The 15,532-nt window shown below is 38.8% G+C and overlaps 1 protein-coding gene across 1 annotated transcript in view; it reads right to left on the reverse strand.

The window, feature by feature from the left end:
- kmt2cb (lysine (K)-specific methyltransferase 2Cb) overlaps positions 1–13,980 on the reverse strand; it is an 83,922-nt gene extending 69,942 nt beyond the window's left edge. The window contains 1 exon segment of the mRNA XM_040021646.1: positions 13,203–13,980. The gene's annotated coding sequence lies outside the window, so the exon portion shown is untranslated.
- Between the last annotated feature and the right edge of the window lie 1,552 nt (positions 13,981–15,532).

The raw sequence follows: 15,532 nt of genomic DNA on the forward strand, positions 1-15,532 counted from the left end.
TTGCACATAAAATGCAGAAATTACAACTTTCTTTGGAACACTGTCATTTCTCAAACACTGGTATTAGTCATAAATTTGTGTTTTTAAAAACGGCAGAGTATTGCAGTATCCTTCCAGTACGTATACCATGCAAAACTACATTTACAAAACTACAAGGCACAGCTTCAGTCTACCCATCCTGATATAAAGACCTGATAGGTGCTTCAGTTCTGGTTGGTGTTCCCAAACTTCCATTTAAAAACAATGAATGATGATGAATGATGAATGCTCTTGGGCATTTTCATTTTCCAGAAACTTCTTGTATATTTGCAGATCTGTTTTAACACAGTTAAAACCTTAAAAAAAAAAACTTAAAAAGACACAACCAGTGAGGATATGTCTCCAATCTATAACACCCATCTAGCCGTAGAAGCCTGATGTTGTATTTCAGTCTTCAGTAGCATTTAATAACACTGCTTTAGTGTTGTCACTGTGCCTTACTGTGTCCATATCAATTTTTAAAAAAAATGAACTGAATTCATGTTAGGACTTTTGATTACATAATTTCAAATAATTGGTTTTAAGCATTTTTGAGGTGGCTTATCTGACCAGAGACATCTCAAACACACCAAGATTACAGTTTTTTGGTAGAAGCAAACCAGGGGTTTAGAGAAAATCAAAAAATTCAATGCTGAGCAAAAAATTGTTTGTTAGCTTTTGACTACTGTAAGTACAGTGCAGTAGGATTTCTACTTCTTACTCAAAGCCATCTGTAATCACTCCACATACAGCCAGTCCACATTTTCTATTCTCTGCAACCCACACACTGAAGGAAAAGCCACTACAAAGCACTCAATGGTAAACAATGGGAATACTGCCCTTTACTTGTATTTAACAATACAAAGTAATTTTGAGATGGCAGGATTGTAGTGGTAAATGGACTACAATTCTAGTAAGACTAGAAATAAATGAATTTAAGCTTTGCTAGACCATTTATAACCATGCTCAGATTCCTGCAAACCTGATGTTTCTGGTAAATTTTAAAACCAGTTCATAAGAAAAACTGTACAGCTGGAACAAAAATACTGGGTTGACTGTCAGCATCTAAAAGAATAAAAGTCCCAGAGTAGCTGTTTTATTTAAATGTTTTTATTTTTAATAATAATAATAATAATAATAATAATAATAGATGCATGGAGGATTAATATAGCTGATCACAGGAAGATGCATTTAGAAGTGGCAGATCAAAAATGTCAACACCTCTCATGCGTTATGGTTAAAATAGTGGAGACGTTTAGCAAAAGGTATGTCTTTCTGCAGTTTTCTACACACTTGTTTATACTTAAAAAGAAAACAAATAGTCAATAACGCATTAAAGCAATGTACTTTAAAAACTTGTGAGCAACTTTTAATTAAAATATAAATAATTAAAAAACAAACACTTCAGTCTAAAGATATGATGTACACCCTGCTATATATGCTATAGACATTGGAGAGTTTGTAAACAATGGTGTCACAGCCATTCAGCCTAACAACTCTGTGACAATACCATTCTTATATATACTCTAAAATATTTTTCAGCTTACTACTTGTTAGGGTACCAACCAAGTTTTATCAGCTCTACTGAGTATTGATTCACACTAAATCAGTGTAAATTTTGGCACCGGAGCATAACTGGGTTAAAAGAAGAAAGAGAGCGAGGGTGCATGACATCAGTCCTGTGACGTGAAGAATCGACACCGGACAGGACAATGGCGGTGGGGAGTTAGAAGCAGTCTCAGCCGTGGTTACACTTTTTAAAACTCAACTGCACAACATCTGTAGCACACACTGCAAAGCTGGTTATGGCAACACTTCTAGTCTGAGAAAATACCTGGTCAAACACAAAATACATCTAAAAGCTGAAGAGTGTGTTATATTTGACAGCCTGAAAGAAAATTCAACAAAGGACCTGCAGCTAACTACGAACCCTGGAATGATGGGCAAAGTTTAAGCTGTCAATATCTCTTTTAATCAGGTAATCAGGCTTTTTCCCCTCTTGCACTGATTGTCATTTTAACTTAGCATTTTTTCACTGGCTGCACTGAAATTTTTCATCAGCATGCCATTTACAGTAAACACATTACAGTATGTCCAAAATCTTGATTTCTGACCATAACTAACAGTAGGCCAATATTACCATTTAATATTATATGCAAACACTGTAACAGGAACACTGTCGTAAAACTAACCGAGGCAGCTGGCAACAGTGTAGAGTGTACAATCTTATCAATAAAAAAAAAAGTTTCAGCCAATAATTATGGAATTATTTTATAAGAGAAGAATTTGAATTTGTTTTAAAACAAGCACTAAAAAAAGCACCATTTGTTAGGGGTACCAAATTCCAAGTACTTGTATCAATTCAAACATGAAAGGTAGCCAGCCCTGATTATATATAAAAAAAAAAAATTGTAAAAATTGTTTCCACACTGGCACATACAGGACAATGTGGCAGATATATATCTGACATCAAATCATGGAAAGCTCAGTGCTGCTAAATTAAAGAAAAGATCTATTGGCATGCAATTAAAAAAAAAAAAAAAAAAAAACAGGCTGACTCTGAAATATATAGATATCAAGTTTCGCATTTCCATCTGTAATCAAAGTAGTCCAAGTTATAGATGCCTTTTCTACTCTCAGCACTCTTAAATACAAACCACATTCACCCCTGTACACACACTCATATAGCTTTGTTCAATAGCTTTAACCTCTTTATACTAGAGCTGAAGCATTTGATTGTTTTAGTAATTGAGTAATCTATTGATTAATTCATTAATTGGAAAGAATTAGGAAAATACTTTTTTTCTTATTAATGAGAAATAATAATTATTGAAAAAAACCCACAGGTTTTGAACTGCTCATTTGTTTCCATTTTAGTAACTGCAATGTTTTGAAGTTTAACTTCAATCAACATCTGTTAAAAAAAAACAAACAAACAAACAAATGTTATGATGGTGTAGTCATTAAGTCATATTAATAACAACCTAACAACCCCCAGGTCAGTGGCTCCGAGTTTCACTGGTCCATGTACATTTTTATTGGCTTGTGAGAAAAAGATTTTATTTTCACATTTTAAAATATTAAATCAATTTCATTAATACAATATTTTATTTCATGTTAAATCTGAAAATGTTACAAAAGCCTTATGGCCTGGTACACCCCATTAGACTCAGCACTGTTTGTTGCACGTATGTCTTCCATGTAAAATAGGACAGCTGACATCAAGCTGTATAGTTTTAACATGCTGTCAGACTAGGTTAAAACAAACAGCCATGGATGGAGCAGCTTCAAAGTTTGCTTTTCTTCAAGTCAGAGGTTGTTGATCAGGTGTTTTGAGGAAGAACTCCTACTAGCTTTTTCCCAGTGAAGGCTTTAATGGCGATTACAGGAATAGCACTGCTGATTTGGACACTAGAAACTTGTTATCTTTCACTCAGCCTGAGCTCAAAATCTCAGTAACAGCTCTGCCTCTTTGTTCTTCTCTGTGCACAAACTCTGTTGGCTACATCAGAGGCAATTCAATACCATCGTCATCAACATGTGGACTTAAGGAGTCTGGGACTGAAGTACTAACCTTCTGATTTGTACCATATTTTTCGGACCATAATGCGCACCAGATTATAAGGTGCACTGTCGATGAACGGGTCTGTTTTCATACATAGAGTGGGGCAAAAAAGTATTTAGTCAGCCACCGATTGTGCAAGTTCCCCCACTTAAAATGATGACAGAAGTCAGTAATTTGCACCAGAGGTACACTTCAACTGTGAGAGACAGAATGTGAAAAAAAAAAAAAATCCATGAATTCACATGGTAGGATTTGTAAAGAATTTATTCGTAAATTAGGGTGGAAAATAAGTATTTGGTCACCTCAAACAAGGAAAATTTCTGGCTCTCACAGACCTGTAACGTCTTCTGTAAGAAGCTTTTCTGTCCCCCACTCGTTACCTGTATGAATGGCACCTGTTTGAACTCATCATCTGCATAAAAGACACCTGTCCACAGCCTCAAACAGTCAGACTCCAAACTCCGCCATGGCCAAGACCAAAGAGCTTTCGAAGGACACCAGGAAAAGTATTGTAGACCTGCACCAGACTGGGAAGAGTGAATCTACAATAGGCAAGCAGCTTGGTGTGAAAAAATCAACTGTGGGAGCAATCATCAGAAAATGGAAGACATACAAGACCACTGATAATCTCCCTCGATCTGGGGCTCCACGCAAGATCTCATCCCGTGGGGTCAAAATGATCATGAGAACGGTGAGAAAAGATCCCAGAACCACACGGGGGGACCTGGTGAATGACCTGCAGAGAGCTGGGACCAAAGTAACAAAGGTCACCATCAGTAACACACTACAACGGCAGGGAATCAAATCCCGCAGTGCCAGACGTGTTCCGCTGCTGAAGCCAGTGCATGTCCAGGCCCGTCTGAAGTTTGCCAGAGAGCACATGGATGATACAGCAGAGGATTGGGAGAATGTCATGTGGTCAGATGAAACCAAAGTAGAACTTTTTGGTATAAACTCAACTCGTCGTGTTTGGAGGAAGAAGAATACTGAGTTGCATCCCAAGAACACCATACCTACTGTGAAGCATGGGGGTGGAAACATCATGCTATGGGGCTGTTTTTCTGCCAAGGGGACAGGACGACTGATCCGTGTTAAGGACAGAATGAATGGGGCCATGTATCGTGAGATTTTGAGCCAAAACCTCCTTCCATCAGTGAGAACTTTGAAGATGAAACGAGGCTGGGTCTTCCAACATGACAATGATCCAAAACACACCGCCCGGGCAACAAAGGAGTGGCTCCGTAAGAAGCATTTGAAAGTCCTGGAGTGGCCTAGCCAGTCTCCAGACCTCAACCCCATAGAAAATCTGTGGCGGGAGTTGAAAGTCCATGTTGCTCGGCGACAGACCCAAAACATCACTGCTTTCGAGAAGATCTGCATGGAGGAATGGGCCAAAATACCAGCTACTGTGTGTGCAAACCTGGTAAAGACCTATAATAAACGTTTGACCTCTGTTATTGCCAACAAAGGTTATGTTACAAAGTATTGAGTTGTATTTTTGTTATTGACCAAATACCTATTTTCCACCCTGATTTACGAATAAATTCTTTACAAATCCTACCATGTGAATTCATGGATTTTTTTTTTTTTTTCCCACATTCTGTCTCTCACAGTTGAAGTGTACCTCTGGTGCAAATTACTGACCTCTGTCATCATTTTAGGTGGGGGAACTTGCACAATCGGTGGCTGACTAAATACTTTTTTGCCCCACTATAATGCGCCTTATAATCCGGTGCACCTTAAGCGAAACAAAACAGTCAGATAACTCAAACTTTACTCAACTCATTTTTCTTGCTTCCTCCACTTCCGTACCATTGATTCATTAATGTTCAATTCTCTCACAGCTGCTCTATTCCCATGTTCTTGCAGTATATTAATGACAAACCTTGTATTGTGGATGGATCATCTCAGTTGTTCTCCTGACTGAAGGTTGGTCTGTTAACAACATCCTGTCATGCGATTGCATTTGTCCCTAACCATCGCGAACCCTTGCGTTTACTTTTATCGAGTGGAAAAAAGTTAGCATTCATTCTCCAGCTTCGTGTTTATGTTATGCTAACATAGCTGTGTCCCTAGCGATCACGTTGCACATCATTATATACCAGCTCGTCCAACTTCAGTAACCCTAAGAAAAGTCGCTGCTGTTTAGTTTTCTGTCGTGATAGCAGAGCTGTATGTTTAAATTTTTTCAGAAATCTCTCAGTCAGAACATTTATCATTTTATTAAAGATGAACGAATTTAGACTGTTTTTAACACTGATGCCGCAGTGTTCATTTGACTTTGGAACCTGAAGCGGACGGAGTTTTGGACTCCGATTACCCCATTAAGCAGTGCGGCTTTGTAGCTTACCAAAGTCGCACTAAAACCTTTTGACAGATTTTGAGTGCCATGTACCACATAAAATCGGTTCGAGGTCAGTAAACACAACCAGAATTCATACATAGGGCGCACTGTCGATTTTTGAGAAAATTAAAGGATTTTAAGTGCGCAATATAGTGTGAAAAACACGGTACAAAAAAAAAAAAAAAAAAGCTCTATGTCCTGAGCCACAGCCACTCCAATACTGACTAATCACATTTTGCTTTCATGTGGTGATATCAATGTGGAAAGCAAATTAAAAAAAATGCATTGGCCAAAGAGCAGAAGCCTTCGGCCAATATGTTATGACAAGTGTTTTAAATGCCACTTTATAGTTCGGAGAAGCTGTGTCAGGTCGTCTACCAATCAGAAGGTTTGTGGCTCGATTCCCCGGTTACTCCAGTCTGCATATCGAAGAATCCTTGGACAAGATACTGAACCTCAGGTTGTCCCCTGATGCATCCATCAGAATGATATTAGTTCAGATCTGTTTACTACTACTACTACTACTACTACAACAATAAATTGTACTGACAGTGCTCAATTAAATACTCACTGGTGGAAATCAATTATGACACCCCCCCGCTACACTGGAACCCCTAAGACACTGGCTGATGTTTCCAGAGGTTAAGCCATCAGAAAATAGCCCAGCATATCTTAGTTTTTTAGTGACTGACATTTTAAGGAGCCAGAATATAAGGGCACATGAAAAATGTATTAATTTATTTAAATGTATAGATCAAACTTTTTTCATTGTTTGTTTGGGATATACTGAGATATAGGGCTGGGCCATATCATACCTTTCACGGTAATACCGGTATAATGTTGGGCAACGATAAGAAAATGAAATATCACAATAGAATATGGGTAAAACGCGCATGTGCAGTGCCTTTGTTTTCATACGCACATGGCGGAAAAAGCATGGCGGCGATGGAGAATGAGAAGGGCGAAAGCGGAACGTTGAATGAAACGTGAATCAGAATTGGTTTGTAAAAATGCTGCAACTTCAGTGGTGTGGCACTGGTTTGGCTTTCGTCCGTCAGATACACAACAAAGCACTATTTTTGGTATGCTAGCGGGCCGTCGTTATTACTGCGTTTTTTTTGGGAAAATACGGCACACTTAAAAAAATAAAAATAAAAAAATAAAAAAAAATAAAAAAATCAATCCTTTGATTTTTCTGAAAATCGACAGTGCCCCTTATAATCCCCTGTGCCTTATGTATGATTTCTGGTTGTGTTTACTGACCTCGAAACGATTTTACGTGGTACACGGCGCTCGGAAATCTGTTAAATGTTTTAGTACGACTTTGCTAAGCTACAAACCCGCACGACTTGATGGATTGTCAGAGCATTACGGCTACCGTAGGCAAGAGCCTCGCAGAGTGATACGTACTGTGCTTCAACATAATATTACCGTATATTAGTATTATTATTTTTTTTTTTTGGTGTGTGTAACCTCTTGAAGTTTTGTGGATATTATACATGGTTATGCTCAGGATATGTTGGCCAATTTCCACTGGAAATGCTTTTGGTTAAACTGTCAGCATGGAATTTGCATTTGCACTGTTACATTTTTATATAACTTTAATGCACATAAAAAAAAAAAAAAAAAAAAACCAACTGCTTGTTTAAGTGAAAATACATTGATGTTTTTTTGGGGTTTCTTTGCACTAATAAAGTTGTGGAGTTGTAAAGTATTGTGTCTAGTGTCAATTATATCGTCATCGCAAATTTTCAAACGTGTATCGTGATAAATATTTTTGGTCATATCGCCCTGCTCTACTGAGATAACTTTTTCAATTTCTGACAGGTTGACTTCAGATTTCTGCCCATATAGAGTACAAGTGCTAAATTTATAAGTTGAAGTCCTTTAATGTGTAAGCCAACATCAAGCAAAAGTAAATGCTGCAACAAAATATGAAAAAATACATTCAAGAATAGAGTTTTATTGCATTTGTATTTATTGGTAAAATAATAAAGGACAGGTCCAACATCCAATTTATTTTCTCTTTATTCATTTAAAATATTCACCAAATTTATTTGCATTAGTTTCACTTCAGTTCAGTGTGAAAATCATTACAGTGCACTATGGCCATTAACAGTCACGCTAGTTTCTTTTTTCGCACTTTAAGTTCTTCTTTCCAATACGTTGCCTGTGAAGTGGTGCTGAAATAATATTAATGGAGTTAATGATAAAACATTGTGTTACCATACATGCAAGAAGCATTACACTGAATATACAGCAAAAGAGAGGAGCCAACACTGGCGTGTTCTGAACTCATGAGATGCGTCAACTCGCTTGAGTACAATAGACAATTAGGCCAAAAAGTATTCCAAATATACAAAGAAAAACTGCTGGTGGTGCAGCGGTCCAACTGATCGCCTTCGGCTCTTAAGTGTCTCCTATGATACATTAGCTACACTGCTAGCAACTCATGTACTGCAGCAGCAGCATGAGAGTAAACGCAGAACATAAGCAAGATAAAAATTTAAATATCAGCTGCAAAGATCATCACTTATCTAAGGATCACACTGATATGTGGCTGGGCAATTCAACAAAACCAACATTTAGAACCTCTAATCCATATAATCTTGACCATGTCTGTCATTTAATTTTTTATTAAATTCTGTTAATACTTCGTTATTATGCACTGTTCTCTTTAAAACATACTACCGAGTGTGTTCTCACTTAACTCCAGTCCAGTGTGCAGTATGAAAAATTGAAATCCAGAGCAGATGGACAACTTGAGCAGTGTGTACCAAATAACAGCACCATGTCCATTGTCTGGACACATTTTATCCTTTAGTAAATACAACATAAACCAAAAAGGAAAAACTGTTGTGGATCAAAAGTAATGTCACCAATCCCTTGCACCTTGAGCATAATCATATTACCAAAAAAAGATATCCCAGTTTTAGTAGCTGAGCATATTTACAGTACAAGCCTAGTGAACTATATGCCTGTGCACATGTAATAATCATTTACTAGTCAAGAAGTCAATTAATCTGGACACTTTACAACCTTAGATCCATCTGATCCAAATATTGTTGCATCCCTGGTGTTTGTAAATTTCTCTCTTGTTCATAGCTTCTTAACCATGAGTGAGGTGGCTGTTCCATTCTGATATTAGCTGTAGTCTACTATGTCAACTAGAGCAAAAGAGATGAAATTGAAGGGGTGTGCTCCCTTGGTCTTGTTTTTTGCTGCTCTACTATAATGTGAAAATTGGATGAATTAAATTTTTAGTAGTGCATCCTTTCCTTGTGGTTGTGAGCCGCTTAAAATGCTATCAAGGATGCCCAGTGGCCAGAGGGCCATGTTTTGCACATCCTGTCAATAGCCGATGGACTGCCAGACTGAATTAAAAGACACTCAAATGAAGATACTTGAGACTGCCACTTCAAACCATTCAATGATACTAGTGCAACATAAGAACACATTTGCATTTATTATCTTCCTCCAGTCTTTAGTTCTTCTTTTTTTTTAAAAAAAAAAAAAATTCATCACCAGTTACTAGCATTTGCCTGGACACACATCTTCTATACAAATCTTCTCAGCTGAGCAGCATACTAAGACTTAATGGAAATTCATAAATTTCCATGTCAGCATAAGCACTGCTGTGGTAGATGCTTGTGTAGATCTGGATCTGGTCTGCATGTGTACATGAATATTATGAACACATTAATCCAGCTACAGTAAGTGTTGCAGAACAAGTCATTTTCTCATTACTGAAAGTAACATGGTTGTATGAGAGGCACAGATCTTTGTTTATCTGAAATAATATTACACTGCTATGACCTTCTCAGTGGCCATTTCCAGATGCTCATCCTGCCCAGCCCATTTATGGCACAAAGACCAGACTTGCCGTCCATATAAGTAATACTGTAGTCTATACAGGATGTATAATAGCTTGTATGCAATTTCTACTTGAAGCATTTTTATTAAGGCTTCAAATCTCTTTTGCAGACATTTCGCTTGACTGTGAATTGTGAGCACAACGCTGTCAAAAACTGACTTCATTGCAATACCTTGTTGTGTTAACCAAGTTCACACAATGATGGCTGATGGCTTTCATTGCCAATGTGGACAAGGACAAAGTTAAGTGACTATGTCTCTCTCCCCCCCCCCTTGGGTGGACTGCTCAGGTATATTAAGAACTGTTCAACAATACATAGTGACTCATTTTTTTAATGTATGCAAGGACAACATCACTGCAGTGTCAACGGTAACATTTCTCATTTACAACACTACCCCCCAGGCTAGAAGATGAGTATTTTACTGAACCCATGTATATTTTAATAGACTGTGAAAACCAAAAATAAGCCAATTTTAAATCCCTTGTATACTGCTGGAAACCTTAATGTACAACAATAGCGATGTATCAGTTATGGGGATCTCACAATACTACTTTACAAGTAAGGACCACCACTGGATTACGAAGAAGCCATATGACAATCATGGGGGAGGGAGGGGAGGGGGAGAGAGAGAGAGAAAGAGAGAGAGAGCGCTTTCGTCAAACTTCACAAAATGTATGCCAAATTTAAGGAAAAAAAAAAAAAAAAAAAAAAGCTGCTCGATCCTTAAGTTCAGCAACGAGTGATATTGTAGTCAATTCTGGGGGAAAAAAAAAAAATTCTCATTCCACCTTTGCTTTGGTCACAGCATTGAGTCTTTATTGCCCATTGTGAATGTCACAGAGACTATGCCGCTCGTCATCTCCACTGCTTTATCAACCATTTGATAAAGTTTTGAAGGTTCTTGGGCTGAATGTTAAATTAATTATTTTTATTTATTTTTTTATATATATTTTTATATATATATTTTTTTTTATACACATGATTTTAAGGCCTTACAGTCCACATCCATCTTTCTTTAGTCACAAATGTGAGTGAAAAGCTGTCTTTTTTTTTTTATAAATCCAGCACCACCAGCATTGTCTTTTTGCATATGTTTTCATTAACGATCCTCTAAATGTGGAAATAATGACTGCAAGAAAGAAAACAAAGTGAAATACTTGTTAGTGAGCATTCACTTCAGCCAATTTGTCTTGGAGGTTAATGGATTAACTGTGACTGGTGGAAACACCGTAACTGAACCTGTACCAGGGAAATAAATTTGCCCAATATTCCTTTGACTACATGTCCACAGGTTATGTCGAATCTTGCACTGATTTACCAGCAGACAATCCCAAACCAGCAACATAGTTTTCCTTGTCATGCTGGCTCATGACAAAGCTGGTTATTTATATTATTTAAGTTCTTACTAAGACATCGCCACTGTCTTGGACTGCAGGTGGCAACCACAGTTGTCCTTCTACTGCAGAAAACGACTGCAAACTGCAGCACTATTTTTAAAAGAACTGGCTCATTCATGTACCACTACACTGAGCTTACACCCAGGCAGCAGAGCACAACAAAGACCATCATCTCCAGCTATAGTCCAAGACGCCGCAATTTTGAGTGCATCCGCAGGATGCGACTGATTTGAAGCAGTTGATTATATAATTCATTAAAATGAGCCTAGCTCTTCTCACTCAAAACTTGACTGAGATCAAGCACTCAACTGTATACTGAAACCCCAGCTTATATCTAGGGTAAACCACGTACCTGATAGCATCAACATCAAACACTTTTTGGTCATTTTTTTTTTTTAAATAAGCATCGCACAGACCGAAAATGTGCACATTTTTGTGACACATACTAAGTTATAAAAGCAAACTCATTCCAAACTGCAGAAGCAGTGTTTTGCTCAGTGAAACATAAAATTGTGTCTTATCAATCCCCATTATGTGCAGTAACAGGTACTGCTCATCTGTATAATAATGTCAATGAGGATACATGCAGTTCCAGATTTAATATGCGTGTTTATAATAAATTGTGCCATGTTAAACCTTTTTTAAATTAGTGCCATCCATGCCTATTCATGTGCTAAACACTGCAGACAGTGTGGTCAGAAATGGCTTAAATTATTAGTTAGGCTTTTTCAGTGACTCAGAAGAGGTCTCACTTTGACACACACCACCTTTCGCTGCTTGTCTGTGGCAATTCAACATCTTTCTATCAATTATATTGACTTCAACAGCCTTTAAGAAGTCGTCCAACACCAAAACTGAACACGAAATACAAACCCTTTATAAAAATGTTGAGACTGCACAAACGCCAAGTTAGTAATGTTACCCCTGAGATAAAACAAACAAACAAACAAACAAAAAAAAAAAACAAAAAAAAAAAAACACTGAAGACATTGTCTCTTTAAACACTGTAGGATCTGATATGATAACAAGTCGTCGGATAAGGAGCATTTTTGTACAACAAGCAAACGCTCAAAGGTGATGAGGAGAACTTTACTTGGGGCATCTGAGGTTAAGATCCGGTGACTACAAGGCAGTCACGACCACCACGGGAGCAACCAAAAACATGCTAGCGTTAGCTTTTGTTGACCGAAGCTTGGGCACAAAGCAGCTGCATCCAGCTAACGACTGCTAGCTTGTTGTGCTCAACTCTGTCGCCTTTTCTTCGTCGACCACAGACAAAAGTAACGTTGATGTCGACTAAATTTAACAGAAATTGGAAAAAGAAACGAAGCCATTTATCGTAGTTAACAACCGAAGGAAGACTGGCTTTAGAGACAACTTTAAAAGAGAGGGCCACCTATAGCAAACAGGTTACCTATGGTTGCAGTTAGTTGTCCAACTCATACATGCGACTAACGCCTACGCCAAAACACTAAAAAAAACGCTTCACCCCTTTGTTTCCCAGTGCTAGTGTTAAACATGTTCATGGCTCATAGAAAACTTGTCGAGAAACCTTAAAAACACTACCCCTCCTTATAGTCAGCTTCAAACCGGGTGCAAAGCAAAGGGGAGCCCAACACACACACACAAAGGCTCGGTCTATTCAATGAAACGGAACTATTCTAGGGAACTACAATGATGCACAAAAAGTGAAAATGATAGGTTACACAACCACCCAGGTTCTGATTTTTTTCCCTTTTAGCTTCCAACTAACGTTAGCTGTGTGTATTTGCACTGAATAATGCAGTAAATGTGTTAATATTTGCTTATATAGCACCCATGAAATGTTCAATTGAATGTGCCGTTCCGTTGAATAGTCTGAGTCATGAAAGCCAAGGCGGCGACAAACCCCCAACATCAGACTGGAGAAGGATAAGGTTGGCTCAGCCTTACGTGAAAAGGTAAATTCCCAACAAACTCAGCTTACATTGAAGTAAAAAGACGAAGAGGCAAATATAGCTTACCTTCCAGCCCTATGAATAGAGAGTTATCCTCTTCATGTCCAAAATAAGGGGGATGAAACGTCGCACTTATCACCCAGCTAGCTAGCAAGCTAATGGAGCTAGCTAGCCTCTCTCCAATGAAGCAACACCGCAGTTCTCAAAAATGCACAACGCATATCATTATATTCCAGCGCTGCAATGTTATTCCCAACTTTGCCCATTTGATGGAGAAGCGGATGATGTAAATCCAACAGAAAACCGCTTCATTGGCGCACGCATCTGCGGGGATCACTTTCCTTTCTCCAATGACAGCTGTCGTCGCACGAGTTCGGCTTATATAGCTAGTTGGTGTTAGCCACCCAAGTCTACAGCCAATAATTTTACCATTAACGTGTAAACATAACCACCTCGAAATCCAAGCGGCTGCTAAAGTCAACGCTCCGTGGGCCAAACATTAAGTAGGAATCCTCGGGGGAAAGTGTAGCGACCCGCAGAGCAATAGGAAAAAAAAAAGCTGGATGCCGACCGCTGGGGGTTGGCAACTGGTTCTATTTTCTTCAGCTGCGACAAGCTGCGGGACCAAGCGGCCAGTTTAGGAGAGACTCACAATCATCCTGCCACGCAGTAACAACCGCCTCCAAAAGACATGTAAAAACAAACATTAGCTCGCCAAAAACAACATCTCGCCTGCCGCGCTGACCGAGCTGCAAAATGACTATGAAATAGCACAAAATTAAGTTGAAGATGACGCTTCGGGGTGCTCTGTAACGGTGGCCATATCTAATGATAAGTGGCACCGAAGCACAGCCCCCCTCTCCAAGCTCCTCAAAAACTAGATCCGCCTCCTCCTCCCCCTGAACAGCACAACTACGGCGCACAAATCTTTCAGAATCGACGGGGCTCGCCAAGAAAGGGATGTTTCGCGAGTGTGAGGCGTGTTTAAAAAGACCGTTGAGAAGACGCGATGATAAATGACAGATAAACCATTTTACAATTTCTTCAAAATACTCTCTGACCCTGCGGAGGGATATAAGCATTTAGTAAATAAAATAATGGCTAGCGCGGGCCCGAAAAGATGGAGTCTGGATTTTTACCCGGTTGGAGTTGGAGCTGGTAAAAACCATTGGTGCTTGAGCTCATGCAAATCTTTGCCAGCTGTAGCTATACAGAATCCAACAGTCGGAAGGCTTCCTCATAGCCGGGGGAAAATACACAAAAATGGATTAACTTTAATACGCCATGGAGCTGGTGGTTTAGGCTGGGTGCGAATGTACCTCAGCTGCTCCCATACGACGGCGTCTCTACGCCTGCTTTACACCCCCCTAAACACACACACGCCCAGTATACAGATTTAAGCGTTGCATTATGTGTTAGATAAAGGTACTCAACAAACCGACCGACCGACCAACCGTACATTCAGGGGTTAACTTTCGGAAAAGCCCCCAGGGGTCGGCTTTCAGCGGCTGTACATAATATATAATAGAGGCAGAGAATGTCGTGTCTCTGGTTAGATTTTGCTTTCGATTTTAAGGCTCACTTAACTACAACTTAGGAGACTTTCTTCGAGTGAAGCCCCTCAGAAAATTAACTGGAAATAAACGCAGCCCTTTTCCTTTAAATGGTAAACCTTGGCACCTCCTTCCTAAACTGAGAGCTCCCCCTGCTGGCTAATCTAACGTGTTCATTATTATTAGTATTATTAGTATTATTAGTATTGATAGCAATCATTTCGAAATAGTTCACATAAATCGCGCAGTGAAAAAATGGTTAAGTGGCAAATTAAAGCAAGCACTCGGAAAATCAGAGAAATATAATGACTGTAGAGGCTTTTATGGTGTGTATAACGCAGATATGTGCAATTGTGTTTGCAGTAATTAACTCTTAACTCCACTGATCATCAGTGAGAGTATTTGCATGTTAGACAAGCCACCATCACTGGTATCAACACACCAAATGAGGGAGTGTGCTTTGTAAGAATGGTTTTCGTCCTTACAGTAGAATTACAGAGACAATGCAAAGCAGCACAGAAGCTGTTTTCCAGGGCTTCTCCTTTACATAATCACTCATTAGTTTGTTTACTCTCAATAGTGAGCTCTGGGCTACAGAGTCAGAAATCTAGAATAATTTGTCTAACAGCACAATAGAAGTTGTGTATTATAATACGTGTGTGTTATCACATATGCAAGAGACAGCTAAACAGGCAACCTAAAAGCATGGAACCTGATAATGCTAACAATACATCAAGCAAATATAAACAAGAACGAGGGGGGGGGACTAACCTGAACATCTACAATATAGGGAAAATACAAATGGGAGAGTAGATTTCACATGAATTTAAGACAGATGATAGG

The sequence above is a fragment of the Simochromis diagramma genome, unplaced genomic scaffold (assembly GCF_900408965.1).
Source record: "Simochromis diagramma unplaced genomic scaffold, fSimDia1.1 OVJJ01000205.1, whole genome shotgun sequence".
In the NCBI taxonomy this organism is placed as follows: Eukaryota; Metazoa; Chordata; class Actinopteri; order Cichliformes; family Cichlidae; genus Simochromis; species Simochromis diagramma.